The sequence below is a fragment of the Dipodomys spectabilis genome, unplaced genomic scaffold, assembly GCF_019054845.1.
Source record: "Dipodomys spectabilis isolate Male_0828 unplaced genomic scaffold, ASM1905484v1 ptg000165l, whole genome shotgun sequence".
Taxonomy (NCBI): domain Eukaryota; kingdom Metazoa; phylum Chordata; class Mammalia; order Rodentia; family Heteromyidae; genus Dipodomys; species Dipodomys spectabilis.
Window position 1 is genome coordinate 2,214,752 of NW_024870842.1, and position 11,295 is coordinate 2,226,046.

The following is an 11,295-nucleotide window of genomic DNA, read 5'->3' on the forward strand; positions in this document are numbered from 1 at the left end:
CCTCCCATCAGGCTCATGGGTCATCTCTCATCCTAGGCTGTGACAGCCTAAAGGGTCCTTGTACAGGGCTTGTCTTGGTGTCTACGCACACTTCCAGTGACCAGAAGTGTCAACACTGAACAATGGAGTTCAAGCAGGTGTGATTTTGATTTTGATGTTATTATAAGTGGCTTCAAAAAGTAAACATGTATCAGTACTTACAAATTGAGAGGAAGGAAGGAAGAAAGGGAGGGAGGGAGGGAGGGAGGGAGGGAGGAAGGAAGGAAGGAAGGAAGGAAGGAAGGAAGGAAGGAAGGAAGGAAGGAAGGAAGGAAGGAAGGATGGGAAAAAGAAGAAAAGCACATTAGGAGCATCCATGTTTCTTGTTGAGGTTTTGAGTGTGTTTTCCTGCTGGCTGGTGAGGTGAGAAGTTTAGTCCTGTTTACAGATCTGAATTCCAAGAACAGCTGCTGCTTTCCTGGCCCCTGAACTCAGAGCCTGTGAGTATTATGGGGCCTGGAGTAGTTACCGGGAGCTAAGGTCAGGACTTGTGGCTTTGGAGGCATGTGTGCATGTGCACTTGGCATGAGCTGGTCCGCTGGGAGGTGTGGGCTCCTGCTGCTGCTTCCTGGCACTGAGGACCTGTGGTGTGTTCAGTCCCTAGAGCAGCATGGTCTGTTCTCATCTCAGGAGCGTGGGAGTCGGTCCCCAGAAGTCCTCAGGGCTGGAATACAACATGCCAGCCATGCCAATTGAACTTTTTGGCAAAGGGACCAGCTAGGAGCAGGTTCTTTGGCTTTCTCCCATTTTCTTAGCATTCAGCTCTCAAATCATTGCTGGATCCCAAAGAAGGCATCTACAGAGGTGTGAGGAGAATGGGGACCAGCCTACATCTCCTGGAAGCCATTCAGTACTCTAGGAATCAATGTACTACTCCATGTCAGTGGGTTGTGAAGATCACCCATTGCCCTCAGCTTCATCTCTACACAGAAAGGCTACCCCACCACCCAGCAGATGCCCAGGGGATGCAGGCCTCCAAGGACCCTGAGATAATCTTGCTCCTTGGCCAGTCCTGTGATACAACCACCCTCCCCAGACTCAGTATTCCCCTTTTTCTGGATATGAGCAGGACTGGGCTCAGAAGGTCAAATACAGAGGCCTGCCACTCTAGGGACTGAATACACCACAGGTCCTCAGTGCCACCAATTTGGTTGACATCTTAAAGCCATGTCAGGGATACCTTCTCACTCTGCAGCCCCACCCTGCATCTGGGGCTCTGATCTGGTTTATTTGTCTCATTACCTTCCAGGCCAGTGGATCATCAAGCTCAGCCTCTTTTACCTGGGTGGTTTTCTCCTGCAGAGGGCTTTGTGTCTTCAGCATATCCCCCTGCCCTGGTGCCGGGTCTCCAGAGAAACTGTGAAGCTGCCTTCCACTCCCCGCCCCCTCCCACTCTAGAATCCTCATGAGTTTAGTGTGTAAGTCTAGCAGAGAGACAAGCAGATCTCTACCTACAACATAGGAGAGTTTGACATGGGCCAGCCGTTGGCCAGGGGCGAGAAGGGCAGAGTGGGCCCCACACACCAGTGACTCTCAATCTGTGATGGCTGAATTCACAGTCACCTGGGAGAATTTTCCAGAGACCAATTCCCAAGCCTAACTCTTGACGATGCTGACCTTCAGGTCCTGGGTGTAGCTCGGGGATTTTAAAGTATTTCAGCCTCCCATGTGGCTTCCTGTGGAGCCAGCGGCATCGACTGCAGATGACCTCAGCGGAAAGACCTGAATTCAAAGCTGGAGGCATCTCCCTAGGCACCTGGTTACCGAAGACCCCAGACCTAATAGGATTGATTGGGTGGGCTTGGGTGTAGAGCACAGGACCAATGCCTTATCTATGTGTTTCTTAAGATATTGTCTCTCTCTGTAGCCCAGGCTGGCCTTTCAAGAGTCTCTTGCCTCTACTTAATTCAGTGTATGACAAGGCCAGTGCTTTTAATAAGCTTCCTGCCTCCAGGAGCTGGTGTTGCAGCTAAGCCTCTAGGCCTGTCTGAGAAGCCCAGAAGTCTGTGGCTGGGCCCAAGCAAGGCCCAGCCTCTGTGAGTATGTACACTGAGGTGGCAGGAGAGGCAGAGGAAGCCTCCTGCTCCTGCCCCACCAGAGACCTCCCAAAACATAGGTGTTGGGGTAAGTGACCATGACCGCACCAAAGGATGGGGGGACGTGGTGACACCTCCTCCCCTCACTATAGTGCTACATGCACCCCAGGGAATCAGATCTTCTGAGGCCAGATGGCTTCTAACCAGGGTCACCCAGGTGGTTTCTGGGTGTAGACCACCCAATCTCTGCCTTGGCTCAGGGTGCAGCCCTGAAAATAGAAAATTAGATTTGATCACTCACCTCTTGAGAGTGTCTCTCTCCAGCCTTTGCATTTGGCCTATGGCCCTGGGCCAAAGCCAGCCATGAGGAACAGCTATCTGTGGCCCTGCTTGGCTGTACTGCAAACTCAGGCTAGGTTTGGGGGTTATGTGTGGACAGACCCTTCAGAGAGCCCTTCCAGTCTCCTTTCAGGGAGAGAGGTGGGCCAGGAGGGCCCTAGAGGCCAGAGCTGAGTGTGGGTACAGGGCGACTCAGGAGCCCCAGACCTCACCTGGACCTCAGGACAAGAGCAACACTGCACAAAGCAGGATGCTGCCACTTGAGCTCTGAGGTCCCCTGCTTCACTAAAATAACTCTTTTTCCAGATATTTCTGATGGTAAAATTCAAAATGAGGTCATCAAAGATGACCTATGCTGTTTTCTTTCCAGGGTGGCCATTCTTCCTGTAGGCACCTTAGGCAGGTGCCCAGCAGGGAGCAGACAACAGGCTTTGTTGAGGATCCCAACTGGTCCTGAAGTTGACCTTCCTGGGCCGAAGCCCCTGCAGCCAGGGTGCCTCCTGGGGTAAAAGCAAGGGCTACTTCCAGCAAGGGTGGGGAGGGTGGCTGGTAATAAATACAAGAGCGGATGAGATGGGGTAAGAGGCAGGTAGGAGCAGTGGCCATTGCCATCCTGCACTGTCCGTCCATGACTCCAGCCTGTGAGTCCTGACTGGAGGGTTTTACATATACAGAGTGAAAACATTGCAAATAAAACTTTGGAAACACACTGTGTTGCTTTTTTAATTTCACCAAATATGTACTTAACAACAACAACAAAGAATAGAAAAGAACCAAGCACCAATGGCTCATGCCTGAAACCCTAGCTACTCAAGAGGCTGAGATCTCAGGCTTACAGGTCAAAATCAGCCAGAGGCAGAAAAGTCTGTGAAACTCTTATCTCCAATTAACCACCAAAAAGCCAGAAATGGAGCTGTGGCTCAAGTGATAGAGTCGACAGATTTTGAGAGAAAAAGCTAAAGGACAGCTCAGTTCCTGAGTTCAAGCTCCAGTACCAGCAGAAAGGGCAGGGCAGGGCGGGCCTGAGGCTGACTTGCCTGGAGCTCTTCCCCAGGGAGCTTCTAGGCCCCACTCCCTGCCTCCTTCCCACAGCCAACGCCCTGCTGGCCAGTCCATAGCTAGTGTGGCCCAACAACTTGTCACGTTTGGTCCAGATTTCTAAGACCTAAAGTTTGCAACTCTTAAAATCAGGATTTTTAGCTATTCTTGTAAAAATCAGAAAACAAGATTACCTTGGGACCCCATCCCCCCAGGCAGCAATGTGCAGGAACTAAGTAGTGTTCACCCTTTCCAATGGCGTACATACTTCCCCCTGGAGCCCCTCTACCTGCCCCCCAACCCTTCCCCAGCCTCCCTCCCAATACCGTGTAGCTCACAATTCCTAGGGCCTCTCATATTCAACCTTGGAAGTCACCCATTAAAAACTAGGCCCAATCAAGGGCTGAGTGGCTAGTGGCTTGGGAGGTCCTTGTGGGAAGTCCTAAACCCTTGCTCACAACATAATCTCATTCTTCCTTTAGGTGGGACTGGGTTGCCTCGGGTCGCTCTGAGGGTCCTGGTCTGTGTGAGACTGCCACCCTTCTTAAGCTAACGCTGTGTTAAAAGTGTGTCAGCCACACAGACTTCCTGGATTCCCAATTGGCTGTGCCATTGTGAGCTACTGACTGTGCACCAGTCTGGTCATTTTTTTTTTTTATTGTGAAAATACTGTGCAGAGGGGTTACAATTACATGGGCAAGATAATGAGTACATTTCTTATCAAGCATTGTAGCCTCCTCCTTTGTTTCCCCTTCCCATCCCTTCCCAGCCTCCGCCCGCCCCCCCCATCCAGTCCCCCCCCCCACCAAAGTTGTAAAGTTCATTTTCGACATGACAACTTGTACTTCTCATTGTTGCAACGGGTCCACCTGTATCCTTATTTAAACGACTTGTTTTTCCCCTTCCCCTCCACAAATTATACCTACATCAAATACAGTGGAAGCAGGGGTTATACTGTGGGGGAGGAACATACAAAGCAACTAAGAAATAATCTTATAAATGCGTTAGAAACAAAATCATGAAAGAAAAAAAACATTTAAATACATATCTTAGGGTTCATTTTCCTAACATCACCTTATCTGACCTTTTCTGCTTGACTCAGACATATACTAGATATTGCAAATAAGGGAAACCATGGGACCTATGTTTCTTCGGGCTTGGCTTACTTAATATAATTTTATCCAAGTCTTTCCATTTCCTAACAAATGGGGCAATGTCATTCTTTCTGATGGAGGCATCAGTCTGGTCATTTTTGAGCCTCACTTTACTTCTCTATAAAATGGGCCTAATGCTTGGCTTCAGCTCCAGGATCTTTGGATATTTCATTGGGGCAAGAAATGCAAGAGGACAATCTTCCACATCAAGCTCCCTGAAACAACATCCCTAACTCTTTTCAGGCAGGAACAGAAGGCTGCTGGCCTGAAGGGGCTCTCAGTGGGTCGAGGAGACTCTAGCTCTGGTCTTTCCAACCCAGGTGCTGGCTGTAGCTCCCACAAATCTGGGAGGATGTGGCCTCAGATTCTCAGGAACTGGTGTTTTGAATTCTGGTCATTTCATCTGTGGGTAGAGCTTGAGAAAGCGGTAGAATCCAGTAGTCTCCTACCTCTGGGCCTGTCCTTGTCCTCAAAGAACTGGGTATGAGCTGACACACCAAAATTGCTGGGGAGTCAAAGTTGTCATAACTACTACTTACGGAGCAGCTACTGTATGCTGAACTTATCACTTATGGAGTGCCTAGTATGTGCCAGGCCTATATTCCTGATAAACTCAGAATAGTCTTGTAAGGAACCAGTGGGGAAACAGTTACAGTCTAGAAAAGCTACTCACCAAATTTGCCATCGATTCACAGAAGGCTTAAACATAATCACGGTGTATGGGGATGAGCTGTTAACACTTGACCCTGCCTTCCAGGGATAGTGTTAGCCAACACTGACCAGGGCTAGTCCCAGGCCTGCCATCACCCTGCTAGTTCAGGGAATATAGGGGAGAGAGTTCTGGGAATAGGGCTATGGTCTGGCTGAGGGCCCTTATAGTCCCCGTATTCCCAGAGCTGACCACATTGGTGACCAGAGTCAGTGCAACTCACTTGGGACATTCATTGTATTCTGTGAAGCTGCTTCAAACATTGACTTTGTGGATACTGAGTGGTCACTTCTGGGTTCGTGCAGGGTGAGGATCCCACTAGCATGGGTCACAGCACTGTCACATCTAACACATACACCGTACATGCCTGTCACAGCTTCTTGGTGCTCGGGAATAGCAGATGTCTCTTCCACACAGAGCCCAGGGCCATTGTAAGTAGCAAAATCACCAGCAGTAAATGAACCATGAAAATTCCACTACTCTGCACGTGTCCACAAATGACCATGAAAATGCTGGAAATGCTGATTTTGGTGTTCCCAGTACACTGTAGTGAATAGGCAAATTCACAATACAGCAAGTGTGAGTGGCGAGGATCCGCTATCCGCACTTGTTCATGCCACGGGCACTGTCTGCTTCTCTGAATAATAAGGGTATTATTTTCCAGTCCCAAGGGCCCAACGAAGACAGCTGCTTATCAGACGGCTGCTGAGCAACTGAAGGACACACGCTCTGGGCCTTCCACATGGACCCCAACCTGGCCCAGCATGGCCCCAGCAAGGCCTCTGTGGTGACTGGGTTACAAAGTTCCAGCAATGGACTGTTCTCATAGTCAGATCCAGTAGTGTGTCCCTTCTGACATGAGGCAGAGGTGAAAACTGGGGGTATTCTAGGGGTTTAGAATAGAGGGACACAGGGGCTGGTCTGTGGGCTCTCAGTCCATGCTCTGGGTGGCCTTTGGTGGCTAGGTCCCTAGCCAGATCCTCCCTAGGTGGAAAGAGGCCTCAAACCACCTTAGCCCAGCTCACCAGGTTCCCTTTCCTCTGACTACTCAGTCTGCCATCTGATACTTATTTGGTATAGAACCTTTGCCCCAAATGGAGCTTTCCCTCCTTCTTCCTTACCTCCCTCCCTACTAGTAAGTTTTGTGTGTATACTCATATTGGGGATTGAGCTCTGGGTCTCTCACTCTTGCTTGGCTCTTTTGCTCCAGGCTGCCACTCTACTATTTGAGCCACAAGTCCACTAACAGCTTTTTGCTGGTTAATTGGAGATGAGTCTTGTGGACTTCTCTCTTCCCAGGCTGGCTTCAGGCTGGGATCCTCAGATGTCAGGATCATGAATAGCTAGGATTGCATTCGTGAGCCACCAGCAACCAGCTTCCTTCCTTCTAGAGAAGTCTTGACCACTGGGCCCCCTACTGTCTTGCTGTGCAGTTTAGTATAGCATGTCAAACTCTGGGTATGACCTCTCTCTCTCTCTCTCTCTCTCTCTCTCTCTCTCTCTCTCTCTCTTCCTGCAAGAAGCCACCACCAGAATTGAACTTTGGGACAAGATTTAGGTAGAGCAAAGAATGAGTCAGATTTTTCCCTCACCACTTGGACTGGAACCTGCTAGGGCACAGCAGGCCTTTCCCTTGACCACACCCATCCAATAATTATCTCCATCCTCCATGCTTTCCAGTCTTTAGTGATCAGCTACTACATGCTAACAATTATACTCCAAACTGAAAAAAAATGCATATCACACAACTTTACTTTCTTGGAGCCTGTAGTCTAGTAGGGAGTTAACTGTCATATAAAAGCTATGTTGTTGTGTCAGAACTGAACATTTGAAATGATTGTGAAATGGAGTAGGAGAAACATTAGAACTTATATGCATAGGAAGGAACTTTTTGAAAGAGTCCCAGAGGCACAGCAAATAGGAAAGAAACTTGTCAGATGGAATTACATCAAAATAAAGTTTCTGCACAACAAAGGATATAGAAGATAGCCAACAGACTGTGAAACAATCTTTACCAGCAATCCTTTAATAGACCAAAAGCCTAAGTTTGTGGAGGGGTTCCTTAGGTGGAAAGCTAATGAGGACAGCTTGTACAAAGGCCCTGAGGTAGGAGAGAGAATGAACCACTGGATAAATATAGAGGCTGGTGATAGCCACGGGATAGCCTGGGATAGCCACGGTCTGGGGGTTATGGTGGATAACGTGCTCATTACCCTGAGAGAAACTCACCAAAATACTGGGTGGGAAGCAGGGGTAGGATGTGATCCTGGCCACTGTGTAGAGAGGGGATTGGAAGCAGCATCCTGAAGAGACCCCCCCCCCCACACACACACACATTGTAGGGTACTAGGGTGATTCAGTGGACAGGGTACACTGAGACCCCACCTCCATGGAGGGCTCCTGTCCCGTTTTCCCACATTCTCACCCATCAGTACTAGAGTCCCTGCTGTCAGATAGCATTTTTTAAGTGGAGGAAGAAGAGAGAGAAACAGACAGACATGGGGGGGGGGGGGGGAAGACAAGGCCTCTTCTGCTCCTGGTCCTCTTGAGTCAGGAAAGGAAGGGCCGACTTGTGTTCCTCTGCCAGGCAAGGGGGCCCAAGAAGGAGGCCACTATCGACTTAAATGTGGGGGATTTAAAAGGCCCCTATGTTCCCACTTTGTGCTTGGCTTCTCACAGACAGCCCAGGACCTTTGAAGTCGGCCTGGCCCAGTGGGGAGCGGGCTTCTGTGGAGAGGAGCTGCTGACTGGGCGGTGGAAGGGGCCAGGGGGGTGGCTGAGACTCTATTAGGCATGCTCAAGCAAAAAGGAAGGCAAATCCAATGATAATGTACATCTGTTTCAGGGAATTTATAAGCTTTGAACATTTTTTATGGGCAGATAAGTGGGTCCTTTTCTTACCATAACTTAGAACTTCAAAGCTGAGTGTGTGGATAATGCAAATTGCTGAAATATGAGATTTTTCCCTACAAAGAGGTTTCCAAAAAAGACAGGAGGAAAGAGGAGGGGTGGAGGGAGAGAACGAAGGCTAATTGATGCCAGTCTTTTATGTATACAGCGAAAACAGGACAGAAATTGATTTTTATGAAATAAGAAATTGATGGGAGAGACCTAGAAGGAGGGGGAAGCTGTTGGGCTTGTGTGTGCGGATGGAACCAGGGCCAGCCTTCCGCCCAGGCAGAGGTCAGCTCCAGGGACACGGCGTCCTGTCTCTGGGGGCCATAATGGGGACATAGGGCACGGCAGTCAGCCCAGGCTGTGTGGGCGCCTGTCCCCAAGGTGTGGGAAAATCGGGGAAGGCACCCTGGAGGAGAGGGGCTTTATGAGACAAGCTTGATCCTGACTGGAGGAGGGGGAAACATCCAGAGGACACAGCAGCCCGCTTAGGGCCTTGCCCATGTCCCCCATACCCTTGTGCTACCCGCATCTCATCCCCCCAAACAGCCCTGAGGCCTTGAGATCAGGACTGTCGTAACCACTCAGTATACACGTATTGAATGAACGGATACATGAAGAACGAATGAGAGGGCAAACTGAGCTGTTTGGCATGCTCAGCCTGCTGATGCTCCCCCCATTTCTTTTATCCATGGGCGGAAATGATGTGAGAGTGTGTTCTTATCTTTTCTGCCTATAAATCATTCATCGAAGCCAGCCTTGGCAAAGCCACCACCTTTGCCAGCAATTGGGCCAGAAAAGGTCACGTGACCCTATTCCAGCCAATGGCAATTGAAGGGAAGTCTACTGCGGCCCAAGATGAGGTTGTGGTAGGAGCCATCTTGCTAGCAGCCTTAGGCCTCCAGAGCATAGGTCCTGGGGGGCAGGGGGGGGGGGCAGCACTGGGGTAGCACTCAGGCAGTACTTGGTGCTCCCTCTGCCCCCACCCCCACCCAGGCTCAGTTTTTTTGGCTTTCCTTGGATCAAGATCCCAGAAAAGATTTGAAGGTGAGTGGGAAAGTAGACAGAAGGAGAACTTGCAGCTAGACACCTTTGAGTCTGCTGAACCAGCCCACACCAGAGGTCCATGTCTGCGACTGGAGGTCCAGCCATTGCTGCTCAGATCTGAGATTATCCTTACCGGTGCAGCAGGCTGGTGAGGACTTCCAAGGGCTAGATGAGGGGGCTGGACGTCCCCTGGAACTCGGTAAGGACCCAGGAAGCCCAGGTTTAAGGCAGGTGTTGCAGTGATAAGAGGATCCTGGGACGCGGTGAGGGCCCGCGAGGTCCCTGGGAGAGCTCTGCCCTCCTCACACCCTGCCAGAGCCCAGGGAGCTTCCACACCTGCCTGAGCCCCAGTTCCCAGTTCTGTGACATCTGCTCTGCCCCCACACAGACTTCCTTTTTCTCCCTTCCGTGCTGCTCACTTCTGAGCCCTATGGTGGACTCACCTATGAAGCCACAAATTGCCGTCTTCCTCTTCCCCCTCATACCCCTCTCCATTCTTCCACTGTCTTCCCATCATCCGCTCCACAATCCTTGCCTTGCTTCCTTCCCCCCTCCTGTCACGGTTAGCACTGGGTCTAGCACCCTCATGTCCAACCTCCCGCCCACCTGTCCTTTTATCTGCTGAGTTGCCATTGACTGTCTTGTCCCTAGATCCAGGGAGTAGTTCAATAGGCTAGATTTGGGGATTTCTTGATTGTGTTTTGGTTTGACAGTAGTGGGAGTTGAACTCAGGGCTTTGAACTCGCTAGGCAGAGCTCTACTGCTGAGCCACACCTCCATCCGTCTTGACTGATTCTCTGTATACTCTCCCTCTCAGAGATCCCTCTGTCCTGGTACTCGCTGCATAGCAGGCTGTGTGCCCTGTATTCATTCTCTGCCTTTTCCTTGGTAATAAATAGACCTTTGGATTTGAGTTTAAAAATACAGAAAACTTCTCGGACAATTCCAACTAAATTTTATGACTACATTCATGGATCGTGCCTTAGCTCCTGAGACTCTTCCTGCAAGATGGCTTATTTACACCTATCCTCTTTTTTTCTTCTCTGTCTCTTCTTCTATTCTGCTTCATGGAGAGCAGATGTGATGGTTGGAATTCTAGCCACAACTTTGAATCATGAGGATATACCAGATCATGACAATACACCAGAGATGATGAGGTCTCTGGGGCCTGAGAGGACCAAGTTCTCTATTCTAGTGTGGAGGCTCTGTGTACAGCATTACATAAAGGAGGAAGAAAAGTTCTCACTTGTTTGAACCACATTAATTTGCAACCATGTCAAATATAAGTGAAATTGTGTATCTGACGTCACCCTCTCCAGCCTCAGGGCCCCTTGTAGACCAGAGGGCCTTGCTTAATGGTGCCATGTGTGAGTACCTGGGACTTCTCTTTGATACCTTTGTAACTTTCTGTGAATTGATCATTCCTTCAAAGTATAAAACAGGTGGTGTTAGCTGCTACCCTTGGCCTTTTCCATAGACTTAGTTCCTGGAGTCTCATCTGCTCCATGGCCTCCGTTCTAGGCAATTCCCGTGGCATGATCAACCAACCTCACCATCATACCCCATAACTCATTCCCAGGGCAGCAGAGAGACAATCCAGCCAGCAGCCTGGATCAGCACTTGGATACCTCCTCTACTCTTCCTTCTTCCACATCTCTGCCCCAGCTACCAAGGCCATTCCCTCCTCCTTCCTAGAGTGCATGCCAGCCCCTCCATCCTGGCTGCTGCTCCCCGACAGAGCCCTCCCTGCGCTCCCAGCCCAGGGATCACTTCCTGCAGCCTTCCTCCTCCTTCTGGTCCCCCTGTGGATAACACACCTGCCAGCTGAACTTCCTGCTGTAGATCATCCATGACCCTCTGGACAAGGCCCAGCCCTGCCCCTGGAGACTAGCCTGATTTCCTACCTCATCTCTCCTCATTCCATCTTTCCTCTTCCCTGTGGCATTGCGGGTCAGGATGGTCCTGGGACAGTGGAGGACACACTGCTCCCTCCCCACCCTTGTTGGTTCTTGCCATTCCCCCAACAACCTCCCCACCC